Source organism: Xiphophorus couchianus, chromosome 3 (assembly GCF_001444195.1).
Source record: "Xiphophorus couchianus chromosome 3, X_couchianus-1.0, whole genome shotgun sequence".
Taxonomy (NCBI): domain Eukaryota; kingdom Metazoa; phylum Chordata; class Actinopteri; order Cyprinodontiformes; family Poeciliidae; genus Xiphophorus; species Xiphophorus couchianus.
The window spans coordinates 8976273-8998708 of NC_040230.1; positions in this window are offsets into that span (position 1 = coordinate 8976273).

The window sequence follows — 22436 nt, forward strand, 5'->3', positions numbered from 1 at the left end:
TAATTTTCTCCATGAGAAATACCAGATGAAGAAGATTTTTAGTGGTTAAAGTTACTTAGGGATTCAGCGAGACAGAAATCAGTTAAAGGAGAGTAAGTATGATAAATGCTATTTCACAGCTCAACGATAAAGCATTAAAGCTTCCACATGAACTTGTGCATTTGTGAATAATATGTCAGTGTGGCTTACTCGAGAACAGAAACGTTAAGTCAAAGCTAGAACACAGGAACTAAATGATGGAGTGCAGATGCCCATGGGCTTGACTAAACAAAAACAGAGAAATTGATGAAGGCCTAAAGGGTGCTCCTGTTTATAGCCTCACTGTTGATAATGTTCTGCTTAGAATGTTTCATGGCTCAAAGGAGGGCTACTAACCACTGCTGTGTCATGAGCTGCTCTTTAGTTAGACCTGAGGTACTGCAGAAAACGGGCTGCACCAAAGTCCAAAGACAAGTTTGAATACATGTGCTTTTAAAGCAACACTTATGTGCCAAACTAATTTATTCAACACTGACCTATATTCAAATATATACTAGCTCTTTAGGCTACACAAAAATATCAGTAAAAAAACCTTGGTGGCAACCTGATCTAGTAGAAGTACACAATGCTGAGGAAGAAATCCAGTGGATTCATTGTAAATATTACTGAAGACAATACGAGGGCCTATTTCTTTTATTCTATACTGGCAGATAAATTTCCTTGGTCAGCTAAACATTCACAAGTCAAGGCATTTTTCAGAGCATGTAAGAAGCACTTAAGAAATTTATAAAGCATTTTCAAAACATTTAAGGAGCAGTTGAAACAAAATGGCTCGAGAGCATCCTCAAGAGCATCCTCTGAGACCAGTTTCACACATTTAATACTCAACAGGGTGGAAATAATCTCTAAACCCAAATGTAATGCAGTCCTGATTGGATTCCGCATGTTACACTTAAGTAAATATACCTCAAACCCAGAATATAAATATAAACTCTTTTATGACATAACTATTGAAGGGAAGATAATATTCCTATTTAGGTCACATGCAGATTGCAGTCACAGACTCAGTTGTCTTAATAACAATAGTGTGTAGTAGAAAGTAAAAAAGAGAATTTTATTGCTATTCTGCAACATTGTGCTATATTGCAGTTAGATAATTGAAAAAGAACACTTATTTAAACAAATTCTTTGTCATCTTTGTCTTTTATCATTATAATAATCAATTAAAAGAAGTCAAATCACCAAATAATCAAATGACAATATTTCAAGACAACAGTAATAATCAGTATTGGTAATATTAGCTGGAGTACTGGGACGAAATTCCAAGGAGGCAAGCATTTCTCAATAACTGATAATACCTCTGTATGAAGCAAAGTGTAGTTCAAAGGGCTGGTTTTTACCAGGCTAGTGCCAGCCTCCTTTATCAGTTAGTTCAGCTTTTTTTTTAAATTTAATGCCTTTGATGCTGCTTCTGCAACACATGACTGCAGATGTGATTGCACTCTTCACCATAGAAATATCAGATATTGAACGGCTTAATGCAAAGGAACTCAATTGTACTATCAGTCATCTAAATCCATTCAAATAAATCCTTTCTAGGCCACTTGCAGTTTTGCTTGTTATTATTGAAAACAAATAAGGACAAAGTGAGCAACAGTTAATTAAGGGGTTTACATACTAATAAAGGAAGATATTATATTTCTCTGTTCAGTGTTATGAATTGCAGTTTAAAAAATAGTAATGAGCTTTAATTTTCATCAACTTCCTTTTTTCTACTTAAATTTTTATATTAACAAATTAACCACGACTTGTTATTCTCAAAGGTCCTTTTGCATTAACCCCAGTAATACGTCATTCATGTGTTCTCATTTAAATTCTCCATCTTTGTCTTTACATGAGGCTCAGCTGAACTATTGTAGCTCAGTGGATGGAACTGCAATAACAATCTGCCTGTATTCAGCAGAAGAGGAGTCTAAAGGGGAAGTGCATCTCTAATGCATCTCTAACCACAAAGATTGACCCCACATGGATAACTAAACACCATAGGACCAGTCCACATGCGTTGCCTTGGATATGGACAGAAATGGCGACCATAAACCATGCCTGCCGTTGTCTTTTACTTTAATGACACATCTTTTAACATAAAGCGTAGAGACAAGGGAGCAGTATGACAGCATAAGTCATTGTGCACCATTTTAACATTTTCCCAGAAACTTTCTCACACTTATTGATGTTGGTCATGACCAGAGATTTTCTAACAGTTTTTTCATGATGAAAGATTTTGTCTCTGATGATCATTGATTGAACCATGTGAACCTGACTTTACTCAACATCATGGAGCCATTCTGGTCTGGCCCTCTCTTAAGTTAATTTGTTTTCAGTCAGTGGTGAAAAGTTGTGTGATGCAACAAACCACCCTGCTTAGCTTTTAAAAAATGATGTCTGTGGTCAGACTCAATCCAAAAACTGTGGTTCCTACCGTTTTTAAAAGCAGTGAAACTTTCTAAATATTAGTTTTGTATAAAACCTAAACACACAGAGAAATGACATTTTTAAATATAAACAGCTTAATGCCAAAGCTTTGACTCCTAAAGCCAAAGCACTCTTTATAAGGGGGATCTTGTCATCACAAAACATCCACACTTCATTTAGACACAGATATGCTTTTGCCAGTTTTAGAACATTTACATGGCAAAGAAAATAATAATAATATAAGAGAGAGCCAAGGCAGAACAGATAAATGACATTGTTAGAAAAACCGAGCCAGAGATGAAATGATGAAATTTGTTGCTTTTTAACAAAATATGCTTCACTAATGTGTAATATCCTCTGTTTATTTTTACCAACCCTAAATCGTTCATTTGTTTTGTTCACAGCTTGTCATGGCCACAAGTTTCACACCACATTAATCATGCATAATCTGTTGGCAGTGACCTGAGGGAGGAGTGCTCTAATGAATGGTGTTTATGAGTGCTAATCTGTGGCATGTAAACCAACGTTTTTGGTAGAGATAAGCTGCAATAAGGTGAAAATGGATCTCTCACTGTTCTGAGCAGGCATTCTCAGTGAATCTGGCTTTCTTGTAACTTTTTGTAAAAAGCTAAAGGAAAGACGGACCTACTTACTGTTTATTGATGTCCTCAGGAAGCTCTGAAAAACAACAATTATTACAGGACAAAAGTACATCAAAGTTTATGTTTAACTCTAACTCATCTCTGCTGTGAATAAAATAAAAAAGTAATCTCTGTGCCAGACCTTCAGGTGAAGCTAGCCACTTGATGAGTTCCATGGAAAAATTAGATTCTCTTCCTTAAAGAATTACAAAAATACTCTTGCATAGTCGTTTTTTTTTTTTCACTTATAAGGTTTGCATCTCTTTTAAACACATGGAAATTTTCACTGGCGCATAGTAATTAAAAGTCTAAGTAACAACTGTTTGAAGAAATTTTATTAGAAAGACGTTAAAAGTTGCTACAATGGAAAAACATTACACATGGTTCACTCAGGAGCAGCTTTATATCTCATTGTTTCCAGTAAATGTGACTGGGAAAGGGACATCAAAGCTAAATATAGACATATAATGGAATTGCACTTAAAGGTCAGGAATCCAAGTAGTAATTACATGGTGTTCAATGGAACAATAAGCCAGGTGTTAATCAGAAATCTTCTAGTCTCACAGTTGCAACATTAAAATATACCTGAATTCAATATTTCTATGATTTTAAAACTGTTCAAAGAGGAATTGACTATTTTTAAGGTGGGATGTTCCATTATAGTTGGCGAGATCAGAATATCATGTGCTGATTAGTTGATGTTTATCTTAAAATAATGTACCTATATGTTAATTGTAATTTCTCAAACCTAAGATCATACATGTTGTTCTTTTAGCAAGTCTGTTAATTCTTTTCAAAAGTCAATGTTTCATCTGAGGAGAATAATAGCATCTTGAAACAAAGCATAAGGTAAATCTTAGTCAAACAGATGTATGTAGGAAGACACTAGCTTTACAATCCCCCCCGCTACTGTTTCTGTTTTACAGAGCACACTATATCGAAAGAACTAAGACTCAAAAAATATGGTGTGCATGAAAAGATTAAAATAAAGCACAGAGAGTGCTGTGATGTCAGTACTTGTTTACTACAAGCAATAGTAAATAAGTACTAATGCTTGATAATTGCATTTATCAAGTTTAATTTTTCCAAATGTAAAACTTAATCTTGTGCCATTTCTGCATAATATACTGCTGTTACATTTTCAATCGTGATGCATTCTGCTTATCTGTAGTATGTCTCATTAAGATGCATAAATAGACTCTGATTTGGTGGCTTATTAATTTGTGACATTGATTGTGCTTTTGAATTGTTGTTCAAGTCAGCATATATTTGCTACAACACACCTTTCACTTTCTTGTGGGGTTAAGTTTTCTGTGTTGATTGACTAATCAAAATCCCTCTCACTGCAGAGGATGAAATCAACACAGATGGGTACATCCATGCATACATGGCCCTTGGCTTAACAAAGCTGTTTGTTGCCAACAATGTAAACCTAAAAGTTCAGCTAAAAATAAATGTTGCATGGCAAGTTTTGGTTAGGCTGTGTGCCAATGTTTCTCTGCCAAAATTTTCCTTACTTCAATTGAAATAGTGTTCACTGGAGGTGAGCAGCACCATCCGTCTCTAGTTTTTCATGTGGCTCACTGAAACCGCTTGTCTCTTTTGTTTTATCTGCTGTTCTGTCAATTAGATAGGGACAACAGAGAAGCCTATTTGGACAGAGGTCTGTGTCACCTCAAGACTGTGGCTGCCACTGTTGAGGTCATGCTATGAAAGGGAAATGGAGCACTACTGTTTCCCCTAAGCACTCTGAAACACAAGTGATTACATTGACTGATGTGTTCAAGGGACCCTGGTTTGTGGGGGATCAAAGGCAGCCCGGAGACCACCTGGAACTCCTCTTGGTAGTGGACTTGGCCTGTAAAAGTAAGAACTACTCTGGGAAAAAAGAGTGGAAGCACTGCTCCTCTCATTCCCATCCGGAACTTCGTGAGAAAAGGGGCTGCATTACTGAAGAACTTCCTTCACTATCAGTCTGATTTCTCTAGGCTTTTAGTAAGATATTTCAATATAAGTAGATGAGGAGCTAAGAAAGTAGAGGAAGCTTTGGTTCAAAAACAAATCATATAACAAAACATTGAAAGCTTGGCCTCACTAATAGTTAGCTTTACTCTACCATAGCCCCAGTAGACAAGTGATAAATTGGGTGGATTGCCACAGCTTAACAATTGGACTCTTTTGTCTTAACATCCTGGTAGGTCCTCTAAGACCGCCCTGAAAGCTGGGTAAAGTAGTCGTTTCACCCATAAACAGTCAGCAAATTCCCTGTGTATAATCATTGTCCATAGAATTAAAAATTATTTTTTTAAATTGGTGACAGGAGAAAGTAGTCATAATTGGAAGCCTGCAAGTTTGGTTCAATCTCCTCCATTGTATGCTGTATGGCAAAGAGTCCTTGTGCAAGACACTGTATTGTGCATCAGTGTCAACAGTATGTGTGAAGATTTGAGAGCATGAATGGATAAATGTAATTTGTAATTTAAAGTACTTTGAGTGTTTGCAATGACTGTCATCATTTTTACCAAATACTGAGATCCATACAAAGCAGTTCTTAGGTCACAGTTAGTGACAGATATTTGGCATTTTCACTCAAGCTCCACTTTGACAGCAGTAACTGCTAAAGTAAATGAACCCAGTTGTTGTAAACTGGCAAATAGACAATGTAAATGTTTGGTACCATATATATTATTAAAAAAATTTGTCATTAATTTAGAGCATTAACATTCAGGACAAAATGCAAGTAAACTCTTTTTACAAGTCTTGAGTTTTGTGTATCAGGACATCAAAGTAGCTAGCCTGGCCATTGCCTTCCTGTGCAATTCCTCTCTAGAAAAAAAAAATCTCACTTACACCACAGTCAGGGCTTTCTTCGCTTGACATGGATTGTGTCCGGAAGGTTTTTACTGGGTAAATCAGCAAACAGAAGAAGAAGTTGTGAATGATGAGGTTCATTTTCTGTGCTGTTTTAGAATTGTAGTCTGCCTGTAGCTTTATCAATGGCAGCAAAGGAAGTGAACAAAGCTGTTCAGCACATGTTCCAAATATTGAATTAACATTAACAGCCACCTCGTTCAGATTGGCACTTCTCTCTTCGCAATGGAGGATGGTTGTTTACAGCACAGGCAATATCCGGCAAGCTTCTCAGCGTTGAACTGGTGCATTACATACGTCATGGGCGAATGTTAGGGTAAAATCTAAAACCTCAACACAGTCCAGAAAGCAATTGTTTCTCAACAGCCAAGAGCCCAAACCCTCTGTATGAAGCAAATAGCTTAGGGTAAATGGTTGATTTTTACCAGTCTACTAATGAGCTGATCTTAACATGGTTCCAATATGATTTAAATTTAACCTCAAGTGAACAAAATACTCTGTTGTTATTTATTAAACAAAAAATAAAGCCAAAATGTAAAAGTTGTGTGGGACTCAATTAAATACTCTCTTGCTGTTCTCCATCATCAGGGACTCTTAATAAAAACTCTACTTGAGGATCAGCAGGAATGACCAACTTGGAAATGTGTATTTCAGCCATTGGGTTAAAAGGTATGTGTTAACAAAATGCCGGTAATAGCCTTAACAAACAGTTGCTGTCCTGTTCAATTTATGAAGAATTTGTAAGACTTTTCCAAGGCAATTTAAATGCCATCATTCAACAGCAGGAAACATTATTTTCAAAGTTAACCATTATTAAATAGTTGCCAGTCTCTCCTGGAGTCTAATTCTTTGCATAGTCAATAAAAATAATTCTGTGTTCAGATTTTTTTAAAGCCTATGTTTTTTAAAGCTTCATCTTAGATTTTACAGCGATTGGTCAGCATGTTCAGTGTTTAAATGTCCAAATATAGTTTGTTTGAAACAATGGTTTATTGAAAGTCTCTTCCATAAAAACAATGTGGCAGCATTTAGGTTTGCAAAGCTGTAGTTTATTGAACTGTAAGTCTACCAGAACTTTTTTCAAAAGTGAAGATGTCTGTTTGTACTTCACACTCTTGGTAAAAACTAAACACATCACATTCAGCACAGACAACCTGCAGCCACATGACATGAAACTCTTCCAGTCATTGTGTATAAAATCCTAGAGGCAAAAACATAAGGTCATCTGTCAAACAGTTGAAATCAGGGCCCCTCCCTGAACAAATCTTCAATGGAGTCACTAACATATAAGTTAAAGAACCAGGTTGTTGTAAGAGCCCCGTTAAAGACCTCAAGAGAGTTGATCTTAAATAAATTCCCACAAACCCCTAAAAACCAAAGCGATAAAAGGGCTGGCAGGTCATAGTTCCTCTATAACTTTGCGACTGATAAAGTCATGTTGGTCACAGCAAACATGAAGTTTCTAAAACCAGTTGAATTATAAGATATGCTTAGGTTTTCATAAAAGGCTTTTTCTTTCTGGCTTAATCATTTTTGAAAAAATAATGTCAATGTTATCATGGTGTGGAGTGTGACTGGCCATTTTTTATCTCTGCCTCCAGCGACAGGTCCGCGTGCCCAAGGCAGCTGCTTGCTCTGGTACTTGAGAACAATATCCTTATTCCCTACCAGGGTTCATAAGGAGCTTTGTGATGACCTCTCAGTGCTATATGGACAACATTTTCTAGAATCAAGCCAAACATTACATCTCCATGTTTCCTTTGACATATGTCTTCTTTGTTCCCTCAGATCTTATCCAGTCTATCTACTGAATCCTCATGCCATTAGATTCCAAAGGTTTTTTGTTTCTAGCAAGTCTCCTCTCCCTGCTCCAATTCAACTTGAAGCTCTCCATTACTCCCCAGAAAAACATTAGTCTGAAGATGTCATCCACTGTTCCTGTACCTCTGAGTTCCTTTGCCTGTCCACTTTCCAGTTTATCAACAAGCCTTGACACAATACTATTCTCCTCAGGATCAAAAACTGAGGATTCTCAGTTTTTGATCAGGATCCTCCGAATCAACATGATATTCCACTTCTGCCAGCTCTACTTTAATTTTTAGAACATTAACTTCATTATCCCAGCCATCTTGAATCGCTTCCTTTTCTTCTCTCAGACAATCTGGTCTTGTCCAAACAGATCTCCATTGCTATGCCAAAACCTTTCTGTGGTCCCCAAACATGACAAATGTGAAAGTTTTTTGCATGTAGAGGGGTGAAAAACAAGTTGATAGTAAACAAAACCAAGAAGTAAGAAAATAGGCACCCCAACATAATTTTTCATTTTGTATCTTTAATTTCTCATCGTAATAAGTTCTGTAGTGTTATTTCAGTTAGTCCGTGCAATTCTACACATGGCCGCTAGGGGCGCTGACGCGTTGGTGACCAAGAAAAGATTGAGCACACCAGAAGAATAAATCTTCCTGTTGAAGTTAAAAAGAGTTCAACCTGTGTGTCTCATCTTCTCCATATCGCAGGTCAGTAAAAATGTATGTTGAGGCATAAATGTGGTGTCCACGAAGTTAGAGGTCATAGATTCGGGAGTCAACTGGTGGGTCACTTTGTACAGCTTTGGATGGACATTGTGTAGAAAACGGGATGTATTTCTGGAGGCTAACTAATGCTAATGAGAGCGAACATTGTTGAGCTAGCTGAGAAACACAGAAACAATGTTGTCAGTCAAACTCAATGAGTATATGTTGTGCAGAATAAAAATTGTAAAAGCTATTAAAATAATTAAAAGCAAATCCATGTATTTTTATTTTGACAGTTAAAAATACAAAAGGTCTGAGGAAAAGGGGAGTTAAAACAAAGCTAATTGGTTTGGATAATTAAAAGCTATCTAAAATATTTTGCCATTCAATAAAATTCATGATGGAGCATGTTAAAATAATTCTTGTTCGGTTTAAAGGGATATTGCAGTCATTTGTAATGTAATGAATCGAAGGGTTATTTGTGTAAGTTATACAGTGATATCTGAAGTATTTGATATAAGTATTTGATATTGCATATGTAGTGTTGTATATGGAGTACGGTCATCATAAGAAGAATAAATCTTCCTGTTGAAGTTAAAAGGAGCTCAACGTGTGTGTCTCGTCTTTTCCATATTACAGCATTACACGTTGAGGGAAGATCACCATCTACATTACCCTCAGCCATCCGAGGTTGCAGGGTAACATGCACCTATATCATTTTAAAAGCTGCTACAAATCTGATTGTTTTAACACATCTGTGGGCACTTCCATTGACAATGATTGGTATTGTTTTGAGTGTTTGGTGGATTGTATTGTTGTCTGTATCTTATTTTTGTTGATGTATTTACAAAAGTCTCTCTTGTATATGAAACCATAAGTCTCAAGAGGTTTTCTTGTATAATTAAAGGAATACTAATAGTATATCTTGGTGTACTTACACTAGAAATAAAATAGGGGTTAGTTGTTTTTTTTTTACCATGACTGTTCTATCTTTGTTAAGAACTGTTCCAGAAACACAATGTTTTTGTTTGTTTTGAAACCTTACTGTTTATACCCCAAGCAACAAAACAATGGTTAGTCATTTTGCAGAAAGATTCATTGCATTTCCAAAGTCTCTTGAGATCACTGGCTACGGCAAATTCAAGTAAATGCTTTAGCTGTTCAAATGTCACAATTTGGGAAATTCTGCAAATCAAAGAGGGTTATGGCAATAATAAGTAAAATATTTGATTTGAATTTCTGTCTATGAGCCAATGGTGTGGCTTGGGAGATACAGTACCCCTCTTCTGTACAAAACCAGATGCTTACAAAAGAGACATTTGTGGTAAAACAGAGTGGCTGGGTATTAATGTCAAAAGACAATTTTTCAGGGCTCTTGGAACAAGAGAAAACATCTCAGTGCATACCAATACATGATGGAAATGTGCTTTATCATACTGAGCTCAATACTCAGTCTATTCGTATACTGGACATGTTATGCTTTATGCATTTTTTTTTCTACATCCACTACTGTTTTTTCTCCCTGGATCACAATATGTTACATCTCAGTTGTATTCTCCAGTCTAGCTAAAAGACTTAATAGTTTGCATAAAATCTTCCCACAGTAGTTTCTAATCAAAAGAAATAAAAGAGTAGTTTCAAATTGACTAAACTTTAATGGTTAATCGCTTGTACCTAGGAAAAAGTCAGTGTACCTAAACTCTATCAAGGTAAGATTGTTCAGACCTAATCATTTTGTTTGTTCCTTTTTCCATTGCTTCCAACCGTGACACCTTGGCAAATTGAAGCTATGTTTGTTTTACAGCACATTGCTGGAACTTATTTCCTAATACCCTCTTGAGATTCCAATGGAAAAAGACATTAATGCCTGTCTCCCACCAGCTCAGATCTTTAATAATCTTTGTCCGCAGTAGTTGCTACATTTGTCTATGGAAGTGTCCCTTTGATTCAAGGATTACCTTTAAAGGAGCAATCTGCCTGAATGAGCATTAGAGTTAAGTTTACACTCCACATTACTAGCATTTTATTTATGGGGACTGCGCAAGATAAAAAAAAAAGTGTCATTTATAGCTCTAACACTTGTTTATTTTAGTGAGATCTGAGCCCTGTTCTTCACCTTTTTATGAACAGGGAGTTGTCCTCTATGATTTAAATATGTACAACCTCAATCATAAACTTGAGTTGCTCTTTCAGTCATTTATCAAAAACCCATTTTTCCTTCCTGCACCATGATTTACAGGACATAACCACACCAGTAGAAAATCTTTATTTTACAATAAGGTTGGAGTACAGATGGAAAGCAAAACAAAATATCAAATCTTAACTAAACACTCAGTGACATTTTTTTTCCAAAATATTAAACCTCTCTTTCTTGACAATCCAAGTTAAGTGGAGAAAGCCCAGATTATGCTGTAAGCGAGATTCTTTTTTTCCAAGCAAAGTGGCACAGGAAGTCAATGGCCAGGCTAGAATCAGTCAAAAGATTTAAAGAGGTATACGCACATACATTTTGTTTAAATTAAAATGTCAAAGAATAAAATGCAAAACATGTCAAACTAATTGTTTCAATCTGACAAAGTGTCGACTGTTTCTCGTTTCTTTATTGCAAATCCATTCATAAAAGAGATGTGGTCCGAAATCACTTCAAAACTTGACACAAGTCAAGATTAAACTCATAATCATGCTCTACTCTCTGATCGCAGACGGCAAGTCTGCCAGTATATTGCAATGCTACTGGTTATGCACTGCTAATTATTTGTTAATTGGTCCATGATTGGCATCACTGCCAATCATGGACCAATCAAGGAATGGAGTCTGCTCTCAGTCAAATTGCATGTAACCTCTACTGCTTGTAAAACCCCTGAAATGGTCATAACTGTGTAATGTAACATCACATCATAGGACTTTGTCATTATTTTTCATAAATAAAAATGATAACTGCAATCTATGTAACTGTACAGATGTAATAGGATACATTCAAAGTGGTTTTGGAGGGTATTTTTGTGTTTTTTATTTTACTTACATTAAAGGAATGGTTATCAAACACACAAAATCATCAGACTTTCTTCTGACATGGGGCTAGAAAATTCATACGGCTCAGTGGATTGGAAAGGTTGTCTTCCCAGAGAAGAACCTCAAGAGTGATTAATTCTTTAATATTATTTACATCTTAATTACTCCTTTTAGTGGAAATCCCTGAAATTTCAAAGTTGCCTAGACATTAAAAGCTGTTAGTCTGTCAGCCCCCTGCCATGTGCTATATGAGATCTGAAATACTGGCTTTGACAAGGGTCTTAGGAGAAACAGCCAACCTGCTTCTGTCTCCAGGAGGAACTAAACCTGTGTCTCAAGGAATGTCCAAGATATTAGAGAGATTCTGTGGTGCAAATCGGAACCCACATGGATAGACCATTGTGAGGGGATTATTAGTTCCCATGTAGTCCTCATTCTTTTCAGGCCCTCCTTTTTTCCACCTCCATGTTTGTCTTTGTGTTTGATTCTACTCCCTGGGTCCACTGAATTGGGCAAATTAGGTTTTACTCTTTAAAGATTCATGTTCATTACCTACCTGACTGAGCATCTGTTGGTTTGGTTTATTGGGAGGATGTTAAAAAAATATGTTTCCATGACATTGACCTGGACATGCTTGAGAATGTCAGATTTTCCAAGAATACCTTGAACGTCAATTCTTTGTGTGCCTTGTATTTCCTCTTGAATGGTTTCCATTTGACCTGACCGAAAGAGACTGGAACAATTCACCACTGGGTGCAAATTTGGCATTGAGGCCAAGAGGATCTGTAAATTACTGCCCCACCTCATCACAAATGTGTGATATGTTTGTTCAAATTGTTAGAACAAGGCCAAAAGATGTGAGATGGTCTCATGGCATAATCTCTGCAATGACAGAATCGTTAATACTTACAATTGAATGAAAAACCAATTTCCAAAATCTTTTTTTTCTTTCTGGTAATCACCAGTGTCACATGTGTTTACACCTTTGCTGGCAATTCTTTGTACAACACCCTCTTACTAATAGAAGACTTTCTATTAGTACTGTGACTTTCCTTGGCAACATTTAAAATTTCTTAAGATTTTAAATAGTTCATGATGCCAAGCACTCTAACAAAGTTTAAAGGGCATTTGGAAGAAAAAACAAATCCTAGTGTGAGCCCGAGGTGCTTTTTCACACCTCATGATCATTACTCCAGATTATTTATTCTCAATCCTATTTTGATCTGACCAGACCCCACAGTTACAGCTAATGCTAATTTAGCAGACTCCACAGTTGTCCGGCATACCTCCTGAAAAAAATCTGTTGACTTGTCAATAACGTCTTATGTTTTTTATGGCGACCCTGAAAATCTGTTGTTTATTGAAGTTATGCAATAGAATGTAATATATCTGGTAATTTTATACATCACTTACTATACTGCTCTCTCTGTCTGGTCAAAAGAAAAACATAGTTGTTGGTTTACAGAAAAAAGTTCAAAAAAGGGAAGGGATCACATGAAAAGCAGTCAGCTGGATAAAAATAACTTGTTGATTTCAGAGGTCAGAGGAGAATGGATAAGCTTATCTCATATGATAGAAAGAAAAAAATAGCTAAGTTATAACTAATGCCATCCCTAAACACATGTCAGAATCCTTCCAGTGGATGGGCTACCACAGTAGAAGTTCACACCAGCTGCCACTCCTGTGGTTGTGAATCATTTTGTAACTTGGTACAAATTGAGCATCATTTAAAAATTACAGCCCACAAAACAGACCTTGTTGATTACCATTTTCCTGTTTTATGAGCATGATGTATTCATCTCCTGATGCTCCCTTGAAGCAGTATAATCGGTTCTAATGCTGAAATCACCTCTTCCTGATTCCTTGAGCATAACAAAGAACTCCTTTTATGGCTTTCCCAGTCACCATTTTAGCTTCAGGAAAGTGTTGTTGGGAAATGATGGATCAAGATAGTTCACGACTATCATGATAATATGGACCGAAATATCTACAGAATGTTGACGATCTTTTGTTGAATCGATGCCATTACGAACTGATGGAGCTGTGATGGGAAAAGGTAATCCAACTTTGTAATAGAAAGGTGCTTCTAATAGAGAACTCAGTGAATGCATCCATCTTCCATATCTGTAAACCCATATTACCCTTAATGCATTTTAGAGTACTGTTACAGCTTTGACAAGCTCATTTAAGTCTACTAATTTTAAATGAACGGGCTTAGCTTTTAACATTTTTGTCAGAAGCCGCAGTTTTGACATCAAGCGTAAGGTCCCAACTCAGCTTGAACTGCCTTTCCCCTCACCGTGTCTGTTGCGCTCAACCTTTTTGCAAATCCTGTGCCTGATGGCCTATTTATGGTCTCTTTCATGCCTCAGCTGCTTTCAAAAACATTCCATCCTTTGTGCACCACTGAGTTTGCTGTCGATAGATGTGAGATTTCTTTGACCACTCTTTCCACTCTCTCAATTCTGGATGCTGTTTTGAAACGTTTCCCCTTCGTGGTAATACACTGAACATCAAAAAAAAGAAAGACTTATATGGACAGTAGTTAATCTCACATCTAACATGAAAAGCACCACACTCATAATCGTTTTGTCTACTTGATAACTATTTTATTACCTTTTAAATAAATACTTAATTATATGAATGTTGAGCAATTGTCTGAAACCAGAGATTTTTAAAAATCTGGAAAATAATCTAAAATTTTAACTGAAAATGGACACACAAAGAGACACAAACAAGTGCGCAGAATCTTTTGGCTGTTTAACATTGAGTTATGTTAAAACTCGCAGCAAGGGTCAATAATAAGTTTGATGTGATCATTACGAAATGGCCTGTACTTGTATTGGGCTTTATCTAGGCCAGAGAAGTTTATAACTGGAAGTATTTTGAACCTTCCCTGTGTCCATACTCATCTATTCCTCTTCATGATGTCGGAGCCGGGTTATACCTTACAACAATAGACAAAAAAGGGAGTACATTTTGGGCACTCCATTGTATGTGCTGTTTGTGTAACAACAAAACATTTTTCAGTGAAAGAAATTTTAAAAACAAATCCTCATGCAGAATATTTTAGGACTATTTTCCTGTAGCCACGAGTTTTCCCTATCCCAATTTTAGGTTGACTTTCCTGCTATTCCTTTGATTGGGAGCCTGCTGAAATAGAATGTTTTCAAGAATGCAGCAGTAAGCCCAGACGTTTTCTGTAAACGATCAAAAATGGGCATGTAAGTATTGTTCATGACAGTGATTATGCTGGCCGCACAGACTGTGGTTAGTCAGTTGCTGCAGGGATACGTCCTCCTGTTTTTTTTATTTCTTTGAAAACAAGTTAACTGTTCTTCTCATAGTATTTCAGGAAAACAATGAAATGAAATGTAATTCACTTGGCTTTTTATTTTCTAGCAGAAAAAGGTAATTGCTACTTCCTCACTCAGCTCGCACACAATGCACATCTGGAAAGGATCAGCTGGAAGGGCTGAAGATGGTAAAAAATGCAGGAGCACTTTAAACGGGGCAAAAATATTTAAATTGCACGACTAGTTAGCATGTGTGATCTACACGTCTGCACATTGCAGGAGCTTGGAAATAGTCGGCACTGCTTCCTATATGGTTTGATCAATGGAGTTATGCTTTTCTAATGGAACATTAACTAATACAGTATGATGTTTTGTAGTGATACTATCTAATGAAAAATGATTTTATCCTAGTCTTATCCATCCACTTAGAAGCCTCACACATCAACATCAATGCATAAAGAAACCACTTATTTTTGTTTTACTGGCATTTTAGTCACATGTCTGCCTTTTGGTATATTTCCAATTGTGCTTTGAAACATAATCATTGAAACATTTTGATGTGTAATGATGGCACTTGACAAATTGTATTTAATGATGGAACTTGACTATTGTCGACTGTGTGTTCTACAACTTTGTATTTTTGTTGGTGTGTGTTTTGGTGATGTAGAGCACTTTGAGCTGTGATGTTGCTGAAATGTGCTATACAAATAAAATTGACTGATTGATATTTTTTCCATTTGTAGATTATGGGTTTTACCGTGCTCCTTGAGCTGGCCAAATCTTAAGATAATTTTTTATAACCTAACCCTGCTTTAAACTTCTCTAAAGCGTCATCCTTATCAGACCTACCTGTCTGGTCTTCATAATGGTGATTGCTCACTACTGCTCTCTGACAAACATCTGAGGCCTTCACACTACAGCAGTACTCATACTGGGAATAAATTACACAGAGAGGAACACCGTTCTCAGCTCAGACTTTTACATACTACCGTTTGCATTGGATTTTTTTCAGAGGCATCACAGTAAAAGGGAAAAAATATGAAAAACAAACTACAAGTATCATTGTTTTAACACTACTTGGGCCACTTCTTAGTCTATCACAGAAAACCCAAATAATATAAGCACAGGTTTCTGACTGTTACTATATTTGTGGTTATGAAAATATCTTAATTTTTTCCATAAAAATAGGAATTTATTAAAATACTGTATGTAGCATGAGTACAGATCTTTGTTTGTGATGTGTAAGAGGCTTTTATGGTCTTCAAGTCTTCTTGATATGATAAATGTTGGCTTTTAAAATATGCGGTCCCCCCAAATAACAGCTGGAAAGAATTTAGAGAAAACAAAGATTCATGTACTGTTTGTTGTTCTTCTTTTGTGTCCAAGTCTGGGATTTCACAGAAGTTCCAACTCTCTGTTTAAGTTCCTTTGATATCCGTCTCTCCATTGATGGTATCTACTCAGCTCTGTCACTCAAACAAGAGGCAGTTCTTGGCTCACCAAAATAAATATTTAAGATTTTGTATTTTCACAAATCCCCAAGACGTATTTTGATAAAAACATTGTGTTTTGCAAAAGCACAAATAATTTGTGCAGCATGTTTCATGGTTTGTTCAAGTATCATATGTGAAAGCCAGGTACTGATTAAATGTAGACTGGTGTTAGAACCAATACACTAAGAGGACACCGACTGGTGTTGAGCTGACAGCATAGCCGATACTGATCATTAAGTGATTAATCTTACAGAAACAATTCTGTCATTGTTGAGAAAATATTAACATTTAATCAGTGTTGCAACTTCTTTTCTTATCACAGAACTTAAACCTTTATTAAATATAAGCTCCTTCAAATATGATGCTGAACTATGGGGAAATTTAGCTGCCAAAAATCAACAAACTTTGGCAATTAAATTCCCCCATACAAGACTTGTTTGAACATAGCTATTTTTATGTGAAGGAAAACATAACCTAATTGTGTATAGTGCCTGCTCCATATTTTTTCTCGTTTGCTTTTCTGACCACCCTATAATTACATATCATACCTGCTGTAGGTTTTCTTCTCACTCTGTCTGTATCTATGGAACATGTTTGCACTTCCACTTAGTTTCAGGTATAGACATTGTTAGGGTCATCTTAGAGGCAGGTTCAGCCTGCATACACTTCACTGCACCTGGGAGCCATATGGGGAGAGCAGCATTCAGTCATATTCAATAAATTACAACATACTTCTCGATGAGTCAAGTTAAAAGTTTTGAAAATAATCTTTCAGCAGGCATTAAGCACTTTTCCTGAAGTCCACAGTTTAGTTTTAAAAAATATTTTTTATCGGTCTGATGTAATATTCTAATTTTAAATGTCAAGTAGTAGTTGTAAGTTTAAAATCCTCATAATTAACAGAAATAAAGGCTTTGAATCCATCTGTGTGAAAAAAATCCTCAAATAAATTAACTTTTCAATAATATTCTAATTAAATGAATGTGTGTATACAGATTTATCTGTCCAATTAATCTAAGGATTGGACAGATAAATCATGGATTTCTTTTTTGTTGAGCTGCTTGATGAGATTCTTTTTCCTACACTCAGGGAATACCATGTGCATAGCAGCCCCAGAGTTAAAAGCACTGCTGCAAGTTTTTTAGAGTACTGGTTTTTCCCATTCCTATTTCATCTACAAGTGCTGAAAGGCAATCCTGATCCTATTATCATCTCAAAATATTTGTGAGGTCAACAAGAACCATAGAAGAATGAACATTTTAGTGTGCACAGACACAAACATTAATCTTCTTGGGACAGGGGATGGTTTTTAGGATTGCAAAAGATTTGCTTTTCAGCATGACAGGCAAACTCTGTTCTGTGGCATAATTTGAAGAACAGTGGTGAGTTTGATGTTTCTAGATTTATATGATATTTTTATGCTTTAATTTGTGTGAGTTGAAGGATTCTGTCATCAACTCAGAGCTTAATTAGTTTTAAATGTGCTTTGCAGTTCCAGAGTTGCTGCATATGTTCAGATGCTGCCAGTGGATCTGGCCACTGACAGTAAAACAGCAGTTCGGGTGGTCTTGGGGGAAAAAATAGGTTGTGTGAGTCCAAAATGAAAAAAATCTTTTTTAAATCCAGCCCCTTGTGTTTTCCTCCATATCACTAAACTGCTACAAGAAAAAAGTATTGCAATGATGGATTTTTATCACTTTTTCTTTTCACCTATAAATCAGCTTTTCTGCATTGATTATCATTTGTTTTTCTGGTTTCTAAGATCATATTTGTTATTCTTTAAAAATACAAAAAAAATATTCAATTCAAATAAATTCATTTCACTTTATGTGCATGTTTCCAATTTACAACAAATATTTCTGTGCATTTCAAAAGACAATGTGAGCAATCAAATTGGTATTAAATTTAATTTCGATCAACCCAGTTTATTACAATACAATAAAATTATTCTATTCAGGTCCAGTTACATATTGTCCAATTCAGTCCAAATTCAAAATATAATATAAAATTCAGTTGCCCATATGCAACCAATTAGTAAAATGTTGTCTCGAAAACTGAATACAGTTTGAGACTACAGTGATGCTGCATGTTTAGGTGTAAGGTGTATATCAGTTTTCATCTTTAATATCCATTGGACACAAATGTTTTGCCAAAGCTATTTCAATGTTAGAGTAAAAGTACAGATGGAATCCTACTGGACCAACCTCATATAAGGAGTAAAGTGATGAAAGAGGAGAGAAAGAATTATCTTCTACTACCAAGAATACCAAGAAGGTTTAGTAGAAAGCAGAAACACAAAGGTAGAAGTACATTCTATGGGAAAAATTAAACAAAGAGGGCACATGGTTAGTGGCAGTAATGACTTTGTCTGGAAAAGAGACATAGTCAAGTGGCGTGGCTTTGAGCCAGGGTTACTTTCACTCGGGAATAAAAATAACAAGAGTACACAGTTAAAGGTAACAATAGTTATCTTCAGCAGAGAGACACAGTTAAATACAGAAGCACTGGGTAAAGTGGCCTTTCCACATGTCACTCAGAAGAACTTTGTCAAAAAAGATCACGTTTGTAACAGAGGTCAAAAACTGTCAAAATGTAGTCAGGCTGTTTGTTCTCTCTACTGTTCCTCTAAAGTTGTGTAAGTAAAATCGGGATCACAATGATGTTATCTATCATCCAATGTTTTCCAAACCTTCATTTAAGACAAAGAATTTGTTTAACAAAATGTCTATCTTTTCCATGTGTTCTGTTACAAATCATGTTTTTTTTGGTTCTTCAACAAAGGTTAACTGCCATGCTTAATTTCTTTTTCTAGTTATCAGTTTTTTGATCATCCACTGGGCCTGTCTCCTGTTGAAACACTTGCACTCAATTGTTGGGCTGTGAACAATTTGTAGGCACTCTAACTGACTTCTAGACTCTTTTGGGAGACATGAATATTGTCAGATCCTTTCCCCCTCTTTCATTTTCTTTCCCTTCTCTTACAAAATCACATACAAATCCAATCAGAGTCATTTTTCCAAGGTCAGTCAGGAGTTGTCATGACTCATGTGGCGTGTTTGTTAAAACTCAGTTTTGGGTTCATATGTCTGCATTGGTTATGAGAAAAAGTTTCTGAACAGCAGGAGTTCATGGAGGATTTAAAGTCATTGCTTTTGGAGCGTAATGATATAATGACTGACACATTTAGAAAGCCAACATGCAGCTCCCTTTAATTATTTATTCAAACAGATTGAAGAAAATTTCAACGTGCTACCAATAATCATATTTGTGATCTATGTATTTTGTTTTTTCTTAAAATCACTGCACTGGTAATATTTATTAATATATATTTTTTAATATTAAAAAGAATTACATCCTTAATTATCTTTTTTTGATATTGTTTTCTCCAATCAGAAAAGTTGTGAATTCTAAATTTCACCTTTTTCTGTTATGACCATTGGTAAATTAATAAAACATGTGTTCGACAACTTCAAGAAGGAGTGAAGTGAAGCTAAGTAACTTTTTACTGGCAGCAGTGCAACACAGGAATGTGCCAAAAAAAGGGCATCTTTCATTGTCACATAATCACAAAGTAACTAATAGACATAGTTGTATAATCCAGTTTCTGTTAATAATTTTTATCAAGTTTGGTGCAAAGATTTTAAATGATCAGTTGAAAAACTGCTAAAACTGTTAGTCATACTGCTCCTAACGCTTAAAGTAATTCAATGAGTGGGCGGAAGAAAGCCTGAAGTGATCAGATTTGTTTGTAGTGCCATCCCTCCCGCATCTATTGTTATGTTTTTTTTCCCACATTTTTTCACTGCTTACAAAAATTATGACATTTCACCATTTAGAAATATTTCTGGTTGTGAAACAGAAATAGTCATGGCATTTAAACCAAAAGGGTTCAATTCATAACTATTTTTTTAACGCTGTAGTTTGGCAAGGTACAAATGCCTTTTATGTTAATTGAAGACTAATCAAGAAGATAGTCAAGTTTTCCATTTTGGATTTGAATATGGTGTTCAAACTTAGCTGGTAGACGCTATTAATCAATCTTATAGCTGCCATGATGTAATTTGAAATTTGAAGGAATTTCATAAGCAGGTGAATGGATAAATTCTTCTGAGCAAATAAAATAACTCCCACTGACTCTAATATGCATGGTTTGTCAATCAAGCTTCACTATAATTACTCTGGGACATATAGTTCATGACAGGTACATGAATAGAGTTAAAGCATGCACTTAGGTGTTTCTGCTGTGAAAGTGTTGAAATGTGTATTTATTGAACAAACTCTAAAAGAGTTGTTTCAGATGTTTGCAATTCATCAGCCCAACTGGACATCTGTTTTTGGCTGAAGGAAGAGACGGACTTAACTCACAAAAATGTGTTTATTTTGGACCGAGTTCTCAATGGCCTTTCCAATCCTAACAAATTGTCAAGTATCTGAAGAAGGCAGGTAAACTCTACGGCACTGACGTCAGACCTGTTCAATTCTGCGATTGCAATTTTGAGAAAAAACTTTATTTTGCTTTGATTAAACACAGAAACATAAGAACTCTTAATCATTTCTTAGGATTTAGATCTCCTGAAACAAGTTCTATACCATAAAGAAATCACAAAGGGTTCTTTCCTGTAGCTTAATAATGAGCAAAGTGCACATGCTGTCATCCTTTTAAAGCACAAATAGGCAGCATGTGGTTTTCAAATGTTTTTTTATGGTTCATAAACTGTTTTGTACTGGTTTTAAAAAATGTGCGATTTTGAGTAACATTTGAAGATTGACCCAGCAGCTCTAAAATCTGGCATTCTATTATAATAGCTTTATAACTTAATTATGCTCAAATGACCCGAAACCTAAAACTACTGCCTTGCAATGCTAAATTTATAGAGCATGGTCCAAAAAGGACCTCTAATGATCAATGGGCACAGAAAACTAAAGAAATAGTCAGGAAGTGTCAAATTGTTCAAATATTGAACTGAGATTCGGGGTCACAGTCAAAATTAGGTAAACAAATTAGACTGAATTGCAGTTTCCTTAGTTTTTGTGGTTCATAAGTAATTGTTACAAGTACAAATTTTCATAAAACTGTATCCATTCCCTTTCCCAACATTATCAACAAATGTTATTGTCATATTTGTATACATAAGCTTGAGGAATAGTTTTAAAAAATGTTGGGACAATTTAAACCCATTTTGACCCAATTCTCAAGAATCACTGGTTAACAATAAAAATTTTCCTTTTTGCTAACAACTGAGCTTTGAAGCATAAAAAACTGTCCCATCTCAAAGGATCTATACCACTATCTTACAAATTTTGATCCAAATGTTTGTGAAATTCTTAATCTTTAAATATCAATAAAATGAAACAAAATCTGGATACAATTGAAGTTATAGTTTCAAGAATTTGGGCTCTTGCGGATCGTAATGTTTGGCTCCAAACCTGATGATGACACCATACTTTTATCTAGGTGTTTATTGTTGAGGCCCTCATCACATTGGGTTAAGACAATCATACAGTATCCAGGATCTCCAAAACCATTTGTCCCATTTCTTCTTGTGGCATATCAGATATATCATATGAAGAAACTTGTTGCCTACCTGTGCGAGGGCAGTTTTACTGTACAGCTTACTCTACTCTCAGTTAAAAACCTGGCTGAAATCCTCAACAGAACTTTGTAATGTCCCTCTCACATCAATAAGATTACTAGGTCTGAAGACATCCTGCAGGCATTTTTTTCTTCATAGCATCAACCAACTCCATTCTGTGCTTTTCTTATATTATTCTTCCGTCCTGATCCACAATCTTGTCATTTCTGATTACTGTCTTCTCCTTTATGTCCCTCACAAATCCATCCAGAAACTTCAGCTGTTCCAGAGTTCAGTTGCCCTTACCATTATTCAAACCTCCTCCTTTTCTCATGTGCAAAATCCAGTTTAAGATGCTGTTAAAGTGCTCCCTATCCATCCAGTTCAAGCTCTCTTCATTCCTCCTCTTCTATTCACCTCACTGTGAGTCGTTTTTCACTCTGCTCCCCAACTCTGGATCCCTCTGCCTCCAGACATCCTCAATATTGATGTTCTTCTTTCTTTCAAATCACAACCAAAAACGCATCTGTTCAAGTTGATCTTTTAATTGTGATCTCTTGTTTGTTATGTTTTTCATTCTACATCT